This window comes from Lissotriton helveticus, chromosome 3_1, assembly GCF_964261635.1.
Source record: "Lissotriton helveticus chromosome 3_1, aLisHel1.1, whole genome shotgun sequence".
NCBI classification, from domain to species: Eukaryota; Metazoa; Chordata; class Amphibia; order Caudata; family Salamandridae; genus Lissotriton; species Lissotriton helveticus.
In genome coordinates, this window is record NC_136061.1 from 15,418,075 (window position 1) to 15,431,061 (window position 12,987).

At 43.6% G+C, this 12,987-nt stretch overlaps 1 protein-coding gene across 1 annotated transcript in view; it reads right to left on the bottom strand.

Moving 5' to 3' along the window:
• LOC144822035 (CD5 antigen-like) overlaps nucleotides 1–12,987 on the bottom strand; it is a 606,799-nt gene that overhangs the window by 441,103 nt on the left and 152,709 nt on the right. The window lies entirely within an intron of this gene.

Consider the following 12,987-nt stretch of genomic DNA (forward strand, 5'->3'; position numbering starts at 1 on the left):
AAATAAAAGGTTTTGGGTGAGGTAGTGAATTAAAATGTGTTAATAAAATTGAGGATAAATCAATACTCGGATACTAAAATTAGATCTTGTTTACTAAAAAAAAGTACTTATCAATTTAATTAGATGTTTACTGTTTACTAAGAAAGTATCATTTACAAGAAAACTAAACAATATATTAAATTACTCACAAACACAAGTAATACAGTATATCTTTTTTTAGCAGAATCCTTTTTAAAATATCCTGAAGTTGGTTTTGAAGAATAACATTAATTTACCTGCAAATATTGCAAACTAAGTGAATTCAAATATTTGTATACACAATTTTAAAATAACACAAAAAATGGTGAGATAAAAATAAATAGATAATGCAAACGTTATAAAAGGCGCGCTGACTTGCTAGTGCGCAGATAACTTTTGAAACCTCCTGAGGCTCAGCCGGGAGTAGCCTGATAGCATTTTCACTGTTTTAAATTGTAAAAATGTAGTTTGTTTTAAAACTCACTCACCCTCCCTGACACACGATTGCAGTGTGCAGGCACCCCTCCTTGCACCAAAACGAGCGCTGGTAAGGGCGAAATCGCCGATCTTCCGCAACCGCCATTCCCCTCGCCCTTACTGGGACACGCCCACTCCGAGGCCACGCCCCCTTCCATCGTTCCCTCACTCCAAAAATGTGCATGTACCGGAAGCGCAGCAGACGAGCGCAGCGGGCGCGACGATTGCGCACCGAAGGCGCGCATAAGGCAAGCTCGTCTGCGCTCGTCCGGGCCGAGTCCGGGCCCTGGGCCATCCCCCCTACATCCCAGTCATCAGAGCCCAGATACTACAACGCAGAAACCCTCCATAGCCTTAGGCCTTCTGCCAGCATTTGCACTCGGCATTTTTTTCAAGCTGACGCCCTGCCACAAGTCTGTCCCAAATGCCTTCTTCCCCTCAAACCCAAACTATGCTCTGAACTCACATATGACTTTTGCATGTTCCTACTGAACTGTCGCTCCCTGCCAAAGCACAAGGCCGAAATGGATCTTTTAATAGAGGAACACACCCCTGATATTTTGTTCCTGACAGAAACTTGGCTTATCTCTGACTCCGACCCCGCTGTTGTAGATGCTCTCCCGTCAGGCTTCCAAATCATGCGGCAAGACCAACCTAAAGGGAGAGGAGGAGGCCTGGCCATCATTTATAAGGAACAATTTCACTGCTGAGTTGCCTCTGAAACCATCCCGGATTGTGAGAGTCTTGCCTTTAACATCGAACTCTCACCCAACAGTTGCTTCTCAGGCACTCTTATTTACCGCCCCCCTTGGCCCTTCGAAGCAGTTCCAGGAAAACGTACCCTCTAGTGTGGCCGATCGAGTCAGCACCACCTCCAATGTTACTCTGTTAGGCGACTTTAACCTTCACTTTGACTCCCCTTCAGACCACACAGCCGCCACCTTGGCAGACGATCTAGCAGCCTTGCAACTCACTCAACGTGTTACTACTCCCACGCACGTCAAAGGCCACCTGCTGGACCCTGTTTTCAGCAACTGTCCTGATCTCTTAGCCGGTCCACTAATCTCTCTCCCCTGGACAGACCACTTCCTGGTCCCTATCAGCTGGACCTCGCTCAAACCATTATCAACTGTACCCACTACGAGGCTCATGCGAGCCAGGTCTCGTCTCGCGGTTGATAACTGGTCTCTCAAACTTGCCAGCACTCAACCCCGTGATCAGGAGGATCCTGACCTAGCCAACCAGGAATACGTAAACTGGATCACTCAAACCCTAGACGCGACACTCCCAATAAGTAATATTACGCTGAAGCGCCCCCACAAAACTGCCCCTTGGTACACGGAGGCTCTCAGGGACAAGAAACGTCTATGTAGAAGGTCGGAAAGACGTTGGCGTTTAGATTACTCGGTAGACAATAAAACCCGCTACCGAGAATCTATCGGCGAATACAGAGCTCAAGTAAAAGCAGCCCAGGCCACCTATTTCTCCAATAGAATACTGCTGGCCAAGTCAAAGCCTAAGGAGATTTTTCAGATCGTCAAAAAGCTAATGAAACCTCCCCCTGCCCCGCAGGCCGAAAAATCCACCACTCACTGCAATAACGTTGCTGAGTTCTTCTATCAGAAAGTAAATACTATCTACTCAGCCTTCCCCCCTAAAAAGATCAACTCTTCAGTCCAATCTAATAAACCCCCAGCTCCCCCCCTTTTTTTACCTCAACCCACTCTGACTCATTTTCCCCTACTAGACTCTACAACCCTTGAATCATTAGCGCACAGAGTTAAATCCGGCTCTCCGGCCGACCCAGCCCCGCCGGACATAATAATGGCTGCTTCTCAGATTACCCTGCCTACTATTAGGGAGGTATTAAATGCATCCATTACCTCCAGCACTGTCCCGACCGTCTGGAAGCAGGCCATGGTCAGATCTTTGCTGAAAAAACCCAATTTAGACCCGACTGACCTGGGTAACTACCGTCCCATCTCCCTGCTCCCATGGGTGAGCAAGGTATTGGAAAAACACATAAATCAACAGCTAGTAAGCTTTCTGGAAGATCATCACCTACTAGACCCCACCCAGACGGGTTTCAGACCGAAACACGGGACTGAGACCGCTCTCCTCATGGTCACCGAGGAAGCTAGAAAAATCCTGGATCAAGGAGGATCAGTGGCAGTGATCCTCCTTGACCTAAGTGCGGCGTTTGACACGGTCAGTCACGACACCCTACTGTACCGTTTGTCCTGCGCCGGGATTAAGGATAAAGCCTGGTCGTGGTTTAAGTCCTTTTTAGAGGACAGATCTTTTAGAGTCTTTGAGGGCGAGTCCGTGTCCTCCAGCAGACCTCTAAAGTGCGGAGTTCCGCAGGGCTCCTCTATGAGCCCCGCACTCTTCAACCTGTACATGAGGCCACTGGCTGAGGTCGTCCGTCCATTCGGGGTTAAGATCATCTCTTATGCGGACGACACGCAGCTGGTGGTCTCACTGGCGCAGGAGGCCAACCGGCCTGCGCCAGGTGGGCTTAGAAAATACCTAGAGGAGGTGAAGACCTGGATGTCCTCATCATCCCTCAAGCTTAATGGGGACAAAACGGAGCTGATGCTCCTAGGCCCCCCAGATCTCTGCCTCCCCGCCTCTTTGTGGCCTCCGTGTCTGGGTCTTCCTCCATCTCCCAAAGACAATATCAAGAGCCTCGGAGTGTGGTTGGACAGATCCCTGTCTTTCAACCTTCAGGCCACAAAACTGTCAGCCACCTGTTTTGGCATCATGAGGATGTTAAATAAAATCTTTCCCCTTCTTCCCATGGAAGCCAAACAGGTGGCTATACAGGGTCTTATACAGTCACGCCTTGATTTTAACAATGTGCTCTATCTCGGCGCCCCAGAGTACACCCTGCGCAGGCTACAGACAGTGCAGAACTGCGCAGCGCTTCTTACTGCTTAAGATCCCTCGGAGACAATCAGTGAGGGCCGGACTGGTTAGCCTTCATTGGCTACCGGTTCGCCAGAGAGTTCTTTTAAGGCAATGTGCATAGCCCATCAAGCTTTCTGGGACACTGGCCCTAGCATTACCCGCGACCTAGTCACCCACTACACTCCCAACAGAAGTCTTCGCTCCAGCCAGACCTTTCTAGCAGTGGTTCCGAGAATAAAAAGATCCAGATCGGGCGGCAGGACGTTCTCCCACAATGCGTCCAGAACCTGGAATACCCTGCCACTGCACCTCAGAGCCAATCCCAACCTCTCTGTGTTTCGTAAACAGTTAAAGACCTTCCTTTTCAACGTACCCCTTTAACTTAGCTAACCTCCTTCACAGCTCTCTGGTAGGTTCTGGTTATTTTTAGCGCTTGGACGCCTCCGGGCAGAAATTCGTGCTCTACAAGTCCACATCTAATCTAATCTAGAATTTTAACAATTTTTGTTTTTATTGAATTGTATATTCATAATTAATAATTAGTATCACTACGCCAAAGAGCATAACACAGGAAAGAGGTGGAGTGTAAATTACTATATCAACTCCATAGTGTGCCTGCGTCAGGGAAAATGCAGACTAGTGATGAGGTGTAAATTACTATTCTTACACATAAGGCCGCTTGCCACAACAAAACTCAGGATAGTGGTCGGTGTAAAAAAATATACCAACACCAAAGGGAGCCTGACTGAGGGAAATCGCAGGATAGTGGTGGGGTGTAATTTACTCATCCTACTCCAAAGGGTGCTTGTCTCTGGGAAAATGCCGGATAGTGGTGGGGGTGTAAATTACTATTCATACTCCAAAATGTGCCTGCCTCAGGGAAAACGCTGGATAGTGGTGGGGCGTAAATTACTAATACAACTCTGACGCGTACCTGACTCAGGAAAAACACAGGATAGTGGTGGGGTGTAATTTAATATTCCTACTCCAAAGGGTGTCTACCTAAGGGCAAACACTTGGCTAGTGGTAGGGTATACATTGCTATTCCTACTCCAAAGGCTGCCTGACTAAACGGGGATATCGAGGATAGTGGTGGGGTGTAAATTACTTTTCCTATTCTAAAGGGTGCATGACTCAGGGTACTTGCAGGATACTGGTGGGGTATAAAATACTATTCCAACTGCACAGGGTGATGGCCTCAGGGTAAACCCAGGATAGTAGTAGTGTGTAAATTACTATTTCAAATCCAAAGGGTGCCTGACTCAGGAAAAAAGCAGGATAGTGGTGGGGTGTAAATTACCATTCCAACTCCAACGGGTAAATGCAGTATAGTGTTGGGGTATAAATGACTATTCCTACTCCAATGGGTGCTGGCCTCAAGGTAAATGCAGGATATTGGTGGGGTGTAAATTACTATTCCAACTCCAAAGGGTGCCTGACACAGGGTAAATGCAGGGAATGGGTGGGGTGTAAATTACTATTCCTACTCCAAAGGGTGCTTGCCTCAGGGAAAATGCTGGATAGTGGTGGGGTGTAAATTACTATTCCTAATCCAAAAGGGTGCTTGCTTCAAGCAACACACAGGTTTTGTGATGTAGTGTATATTACTATTCCTACTCCAAAGGGTGCTTTCCTCATGGAAAATGCAGGAAAGTGTTGGGGTGTAAATTACTATTCCAACTCCAAAGGGTGCTTGCCTCAGGGTAAAAGCAGGTTAGTGGTGGGGTGTAAATTACTATTCCTTTATATGCCTATTTCTAGATATAAAAAAAATATTTTTTCTGTTTGAATAAAACATTCATATTAATTAAGTATTTTGTTCTTCATTTTTAAATCCAAAACAGATAACACCTGTTAGAAAATAGACTGCAAATCTAAAGGCAAATAAATGTAAAATATTTATGCAATCATCCCGAATACTTCATTACAGATAAATGAAAAATCCACATCTTATCAAAAAACACCTAATAAAATTTTTTAAGATGATACTCAACATACTAGGGTGCCTCCGTAAATGAAATCGTAGGATAGTGCTTTTTCTTAAATGACTATTCCAACTCAAAGGGTGCCTACCTCAGATTAAATGCAGGATAGTTGTAGGATTGAAATTACTATTCCAACTGTGAGTTTTGGCAACAGTGTAAAGGCAGGATATTTGTATTGTTAATATGGGTATTCTATTACTGTTATATGCCTATGTCTAGTTATAAGCAAAATAATGTTTTCATTTGAATAATTTATTAGTATTAAATATGTAATTTGTTCATCTTTTTTAAATCAAAACAGATGACAAGACAAAGTAAACAGACTACAAATTTTCTGGCAAATATATATATTAGATCCCAACAATCATTTATAATACATATTTATAGGTAATTGAAAAATCCAAAAGTTACCAACAAACAACTAAAAATATTTAACAATAATGTAAATATAATATTCAACATACTAGGGTGACAGCATAAGAATAAACACAGGATGCTTCTTATTTCAAATTTACTGTTCCATCTTCAAAGGATGCCTGCCTAAGGCAAAAAACTGGATAGTGTTTCGGAGATAATTACTATTCAAACTCAAAAGATTGTTAGCCACAGGAAAACTGCACAAATTGTTAGTCATTTATTAACTATTTCATTGACATTATATGTCTATTTCAATGTATTATAAAAATAAACTTTTCTTTTTGAAGGAATGTTTTTAATGTGTTCAATATTTTCAATTGTCCGACAGATAATAACACTAACAAAACCAACAGCAAATCACCTAGAAAATATTTTGAAATGGTCCTAATAAATGAAATGAAATTAAATGAAAAGAGTCTTGTATCGCGCTACTAAGCCCGAAGGCATCAAGGCGCCTACCAGAAACCATAAGAACAAAAGAAGACAGTAACTACAGATACGCCCTTCCAAACAACCATGTTTTCAGTGCTTTCCGAAAAAGCAGAACGGAAGACTGAGATTTAATTTCGCCAGGAAGGATATTCCAAAGCCTAGGGGCAATTGAGGAAAAAGCCCTACCACCCCATTTATTCCTGCGGAAGCGAGGTACAGCCAGCAAATTCTTTGAAGAGGAGCGTAAGTCTCTGCCTGATACGTAGGGAAGCAGCAGTTTCTTAACGCCCCCCGCCCCCTTACCAGAGAATGCACTATAGGTCCGGCAAAGTGTTTTAAAAAAAATCCTCGATTCAATCGGGAGCCAATGTAAGGCTTTCCTGGCTGCCGTTGCGGACGCAAGTTTGGGCGCGTCTAGCACGAATTTCGCTGCCGCATTTTGTGCAGTCTGAAAACGCTGTATCAAACTCTTATTCATGCCGGAGTATAGAGCGTTACAGTAATCAAGTCGCGAAGCGACAAGTGGTACCCCACTTGCTTCGGCACCCGAGGAGATAGGTAGTGTTTTATTTTTCGGAGTATTTTAATAATACCCCAGCAGGTAGCAACAGTTCTGTTGACTTGTAGAGTCATAGAGAGGGCGGGCTCAATCATTACTCCCAGGTTCCGTGCCGACTCCGTAGGAATAGGACAGGTCCCCAGCGAGGGTGGCCACCATTCAGGTGACCAGATGTTATTGTTTGTGCCGAACACCAAGATTTCAGTCTTCTCACCATTCAACTTTAGTGAATTGTAGATCATCCACTGGGACACTGCTTCCATTCAGTTCCGAAAGTTGAACGGTGAAGAGTTACCCAGATGGGAGAGGGAAACCAAGATCTGTGTGTCATCAGCATAAGAGACTACCTCCATCCCAAAAGATCTAACCAGCCTGGCAAGCGGGGTCACATAGATGTTAAACAGGGTCAGACTTAATGCCGACCCCTGTGGGACCCCGCATTGCACCGGAAGGGATGGAGATAGAAACTCGCCCAGCTTAACCCTCTGTTCCCTCTGGTCCAAAAAGGAGGCCAGCAGACTCAGCGCCGCGGCCAGGGCGACTGACGCTGGAATCTGGGGACCGCGGTTCGATCCCCGGCTCCGGCGGCAGGTCAGCCCAGCACCATGTGACTCTGGGCAATAGCTCGCTTAATCTTCCCGACGGCCCCCCAGCGGCTAGAGACCCTTACGGGTGATTGTGCGCTTTACAAATGTGGACTTTACCCCTATCTCCCTCAGGCGAGATGTTAAAACCGAAGGAGATAGGGTATCAAAGGCGGCTGTCAGGTCTAAAAGGACCAGGACGGTGGTATGTCCCTGGTCTACCTCCATACGGATGTTATTCAAAACAACCGTGAGGGCTGACTCAGTACTGTGATGCCTCCTGAAACCATGTTGAGATTGATCTAATAGATCTGAGGAGTCAAGAAAAGCCGCCAGATGTTGATTTAGATAAGTCTCCATCATCTTTGCTGGAGCTGGAAGCAAAGAGATTGGGCGGTAATTCTTAAGCACCTCGGGATCTAGAGTTGGCTTCTTTAACAATGGTCTGACCACCGCCCTCTTCCATTGAGAAGGAAAAGTGCCCTCTCTCATAGCACTAATCATGACGTCCAGCAGTAAGGGCAATAGGGGGTCTCTACACTCCTTCAGAACTTTAAGAGGACATGGGTCCAGTGGGGATCCCGATCATATCTTATTTAAGAGCAGGTCAAGCTCCTGATAAGATAGAGGCGGAAACTCGGACAGGGTCCTAGCGGTGGTAGAAAATGCCTCCTTCGAGGGCAGAGAAGGGAGAATGGGCGGAGGAGGGGTGACTAATCTTTGTAATTCAAGATTCGAATAGATGTCAGCGACCTTCGAATGGAAGAATCCTGCGACTTTATCTCAGAATTCCTGGGTACTTACTACAGGATCCGGCATCTGTAATGTACAAAGCGAGTCCACTATTTTAAAAAGATCCCTAGGAGAGGAAAGAGCCATTGTCAGATTAGGAAAGTACTCTTGCTTCACTTTAATGATCTCCAACTTATACTCCTTAAGGAGTTTCTTGTGTTTATCCCTCTCCTTCATGTTCCAACTCATCCTCCAACTCCTGCTTGCTTCCTGCACCCCTGTCTCAAGCGTCTAAGAGACTCCGAGAACCAGGGTGCTGAGGGTTTCTTCCTCGCAGAATAGCAAGAAGAAATAGGAGCCAGCTCATCTACTGCTGCGCTGATGGCTTTAGACAAATCAGAGGCAGCCAGGTTGACATCCTCATAAAGATCAGCATTATAATTTTGCATCAAAGGGGCCAACGAGGCACTCGTGAATTTCCTGAGATTCCTCCTAAATTTGATTCGACTGGAAACACCAGACTTTGCCGGCCTTGGAGCGACCCGAAGCTCCAAAGGAACGGCAAAGTGATCGGACCAGGCCAATGGGATGGGATCGTCTATTTTAAGCCTATCATCATTATCATCATCAAATACCGCATCCAGTATGTGACCCGCCTGATGAGTAGGCTGTTTGACCAATTGCACAAGATCACAGGCAGATAGTGAGTCCAGAAGAGCTAGGGAGTCTTTAGAGTCAGAGTTATCCAAGTGAAAGTTCAAATCACCCAGCAATGTCAGATTAGCCGATCCGAAATAAGGCTCTAGAATATTAAGAAGGGACTGACTAAAATCAGCCCTAGGCCCAGGCGGTCTATACACCAGGATACCCCCAAAAGGAGCATCATCAGGAGATTTTATAAGAAAATGGAGGGCTTGAAAAAGGTCGGAAGGCCTGGAAAGTTGAGTGGTATGACACGTATGAGAGGTCTTATAAAGGATTCCAAGGCCGTCACCTCTACGCCCCACTCTATCCAGTCTAGATAAAGAATACCCATCCAGCACAGCCTCTACCTAATCAGGTCCCAAATCAGGTCCAATAAACATCCTGAATGAATTATTACAGGTAAATGAATCTTCGATAACAACCAAAAAACAGCTAAAATTACCAAAAATATACTGAAAATCTGTTTCTCTAAATACTAGGTGGCCTGCCTCATTTAAAACATGTTTATTTTGATAAATACGTATATTTACAAGGCTACTTATATGTGTGATAACTTAAAAAAGGTATCTAGACACAACAATATATTTTTCCTTAAAATCAATAACAATTATTATGGTTATCTTTTGCAGATAAAAAAGTAACCATTCAAAGCAAAACAATAATATACATTTCAAATCTCATTTTGCAGCTCAATCGTAATTCTAAAGTGGACAAGACCAAGAGTGACCATCAACTGTGAGATTTTTATTAAAAAAATCATAATGCAAATATTAACTTTTTTTTCCCCTAGCAACAATCATTTTTTATTTTTGTTTAATAAAATATCTATGTTTTTTTCTACCAGATACAACCAAAAAAATCTTTATTGAAATAGAAGCAACTAAAGTCCTCTAAAGAAAGGTAAAATATTTTAAACTCTTTAAAACCTAACCATTAAAATTTTTTACTCCACCAAAATAATATTTTATATTTCTAGTTGTCTATCAAATAATTGTAAAAAAACTTTTTTAAATGTAAATCATACTTGAAACAGCATTTAGTAAAACCATTCAAGTCCTTTCCCAAAATGTTTAACTAATTGTTTTTTAATTCTAAAAATTGTTCTGAATTCACAATGTTGTTTCTTTTTCATGTCATTACAGAGAATGTCTTCATATCCTGAAGAAAGCTACATCACCTCCAGCAGGGGCAACAGACGGCTAAAACATTGTGGATATATTAATTGTAAGGAGAGACTTACTGAACCCAGGTGTCATTAAAGGTGTGTGCAATACTACTCATCCCATTGCACAGGCAGAGAGGTTACTCTTGGTGACTCTGTTTTAAGAACCACAAACCTCTGCCTCTGCAATGGAGATAGACGATTGTGAAACTATTAATGAGATAAAAAAAATAGCATCCACCCCCAATGATTCCTGTGGTGCAATTTTGAGGGTGGTAGCCCAACAAGTTCGAACACATGTTGCAAGCAGTATGTCCATTATTTCTAATTTGAGACCTATTGTTCAATGTAAAAGACAGGCAAGTAACCCTCAAAGTGTAAACACATTCTGATATAATTATTCCTCTTGAACTGTCTCTTACTGTTTCTAACAAACCTTACCTTTTGCATGAGAATAAAGATCCTCAGAAGAGAATCCTAATCATTAGCACACCCCATAATCTTGTTAGGTTGTAGAACAGTTATATTTGGATGATGGATGGTACTTTAAAAGCACGTCCCATCCATTCACCCACATATACACCATTCATGCACACTTTAACAACATACATTGAGCTTTTATCAGTGGTAAAACCAAAAAGATCAAACAAAAGTCCTACAAAAGTAATTATAGATATTGAATTTGCAAGGATTAATACTATTACCAAAATGTACACGGATACCCAAGTTCAAGGATATTTTTTTCACTTTTCTCAGGGGTTTTAGTGTAAAATACAAAAAACATCCAGAGTTGAGGATTATATTTCAGATATTTCAGAAAGCAAACTACAGTATGAACTTAAAAAAACAAACTGCCATTTGCTTTGTTCCTCCTGACAGTGTAGACGAGTACTACGCTTACATTAATGAATCTGATACTTTACTACAAACGAGGCACAATTGGCAGCACTTCTAAATTATTTTGAAGACACATGGATTGGCCATCTGAGCAGGTCGGGTTGCAGGAGGAAGCCACGTGTCCATGTGGAGTGGTGGAACTGGTACTCAACCTCCTTAGAAGGAGGAGCAAAAACAAACAATGCCATAAAGGGATACCACAACTCATTCAATCATTCAATTGGCAAACCACATCCTAATTTCTATCATTTTTTGGAAATTGTGAGGCAGGAGCAAAGTTTCCAAGAAATGAGATTATCGCAAGTATTAACAGGTAGTCTGAGATCCAAAGAAATGTCTGAGAAACTATTGGTTGCATTGCAACAGTTTACGTTGGCCTCAGACTTCCTTTATAATCTTGCACACATCCTCCATTTCTAACTCACAATACCCAATTACTTGGAATGTATATATTGTTTTAAACACTTACGAATAACATAAAACATGTTGCATATACATAACTAGAAATATCAATATAGGACTAGCTAGGTTGTGTTAGTGAGACTCAGGAGGTACATCTGTGGGCAAACCATAAGGTTTGGTCATGAAGCCCTCACACACCAACCTAGTTGGTGTCATGCTTCATCATCGGGCCCACCACAGTGACACCGAATGTGTCCCGGGTGTGCTGCGACTCCAGATTACTGAGGAGCTGGTATGCTTACTGAGTGTGCAGTGAGTGGTGAGTATGAACGTGAAAAGTTAAAAGCTATACAGGTGGTCCCAGTTCCCGAGGGTGAAAGGTAAATTTTAATATCTGGGCCCCTGTTAGCAAGATAAAAAGGCTTGTGGACGATGTGGAGTGTATTAGGAGCTCCTACGTCCTTTGTGGTCTACATGTTTCAGCCAGGCCTTTTGGTTAAAACTGGCTTTCCTCAGGACCAATGAGTATGTGTGGGTGAAAGTAAACTATATTAAGTGACTTGGTGTGTGGTAAAAAGTGTCGCACTCGCTAAGGTGCTGTACGTGTTAGAGGGGGATTCCCTCTGCTTTACTGTACATTAAACACAAAGACATTACAGACATACAAGGGAGAACCAGTGAGAATGGTATTTTAGATAACACAACTTATTGCCGACTTCTAGTGTGCGTGAGCGACCTAGAGCGGCAGATAACGTGGCCATGAGCGTTTTTCATGGCTGTGGTGAAATATGGCGGTAAAGTTTTAAAACGCAGTGGCGGTGGTGGGCTACACAGCGAAACGAGCATAGCGTGAGGTACAGGTAAGTATGGTACATAATTCCTCACACTTGCTACTTGCTGTTAAAGCCTCATGGGTCACTTGGCAGGGAGGGGAAGAAGACCCTAGACATTGTAAAAGGCAAGAGTTTAGGATTGAACCTGTGGAGAGAAGATGCTGCTTACCCAGAGCGTCGTGAAGATTCCACATGTTTACTCACGGTAATTCCGATCAGCGTGCTCCTGCGACCTATCGTCCTGCTCCAGTGTCCCGAGTGAGATTGCATGGCTCAGGCACGGGCTTAAGTAGCTTGTTCTATTGGTTGCACCTGGAGCTGAGAGAGGAGGGTGCGGTCGCGCTGGCCTTTAGTGCGCGTGTGTAAGGAATCAGTGCTAGTCGCGTCGCGCATGCGCGAGGGTCAGTGCGGTGCCATATTGCGCATGCGCGTACTGCAGACGTGTTCGCACTGCGCTTGCGCATTTGAGATGTTACAGAAAAATGGCCATGGGACCAAATAATGATGCCCAGTGGTGGGTGAATAAAACGATAAAAAGCAACTATCAAGGGGAGTCAATAAAGTTAAAGTTAAAAAGGCAACTACAGAGATGGGACAGACCACGAGTCTGAGAGTGAACAAGAATACAGTCTTTTTTACTGCATATATGCAGACAGGGGGTGGTTATTTGGATAATGCATTCCACGGGATGGAATCATTAAGCCCCTCTATGTGGGTTGAAAGGCGGTAGATCCAGCGTTGCTCTTTGGAGAGCAGGCTTTTCTCATTGCAGTTTGATAGTGCGAATTGTTCGATGACTGTCCATGAGAAGTCATTTGGGGTGTGATTTTGGGTGAAGAAATGTTGAGTCAGTTTGCTGATGTTTTTTCCACAG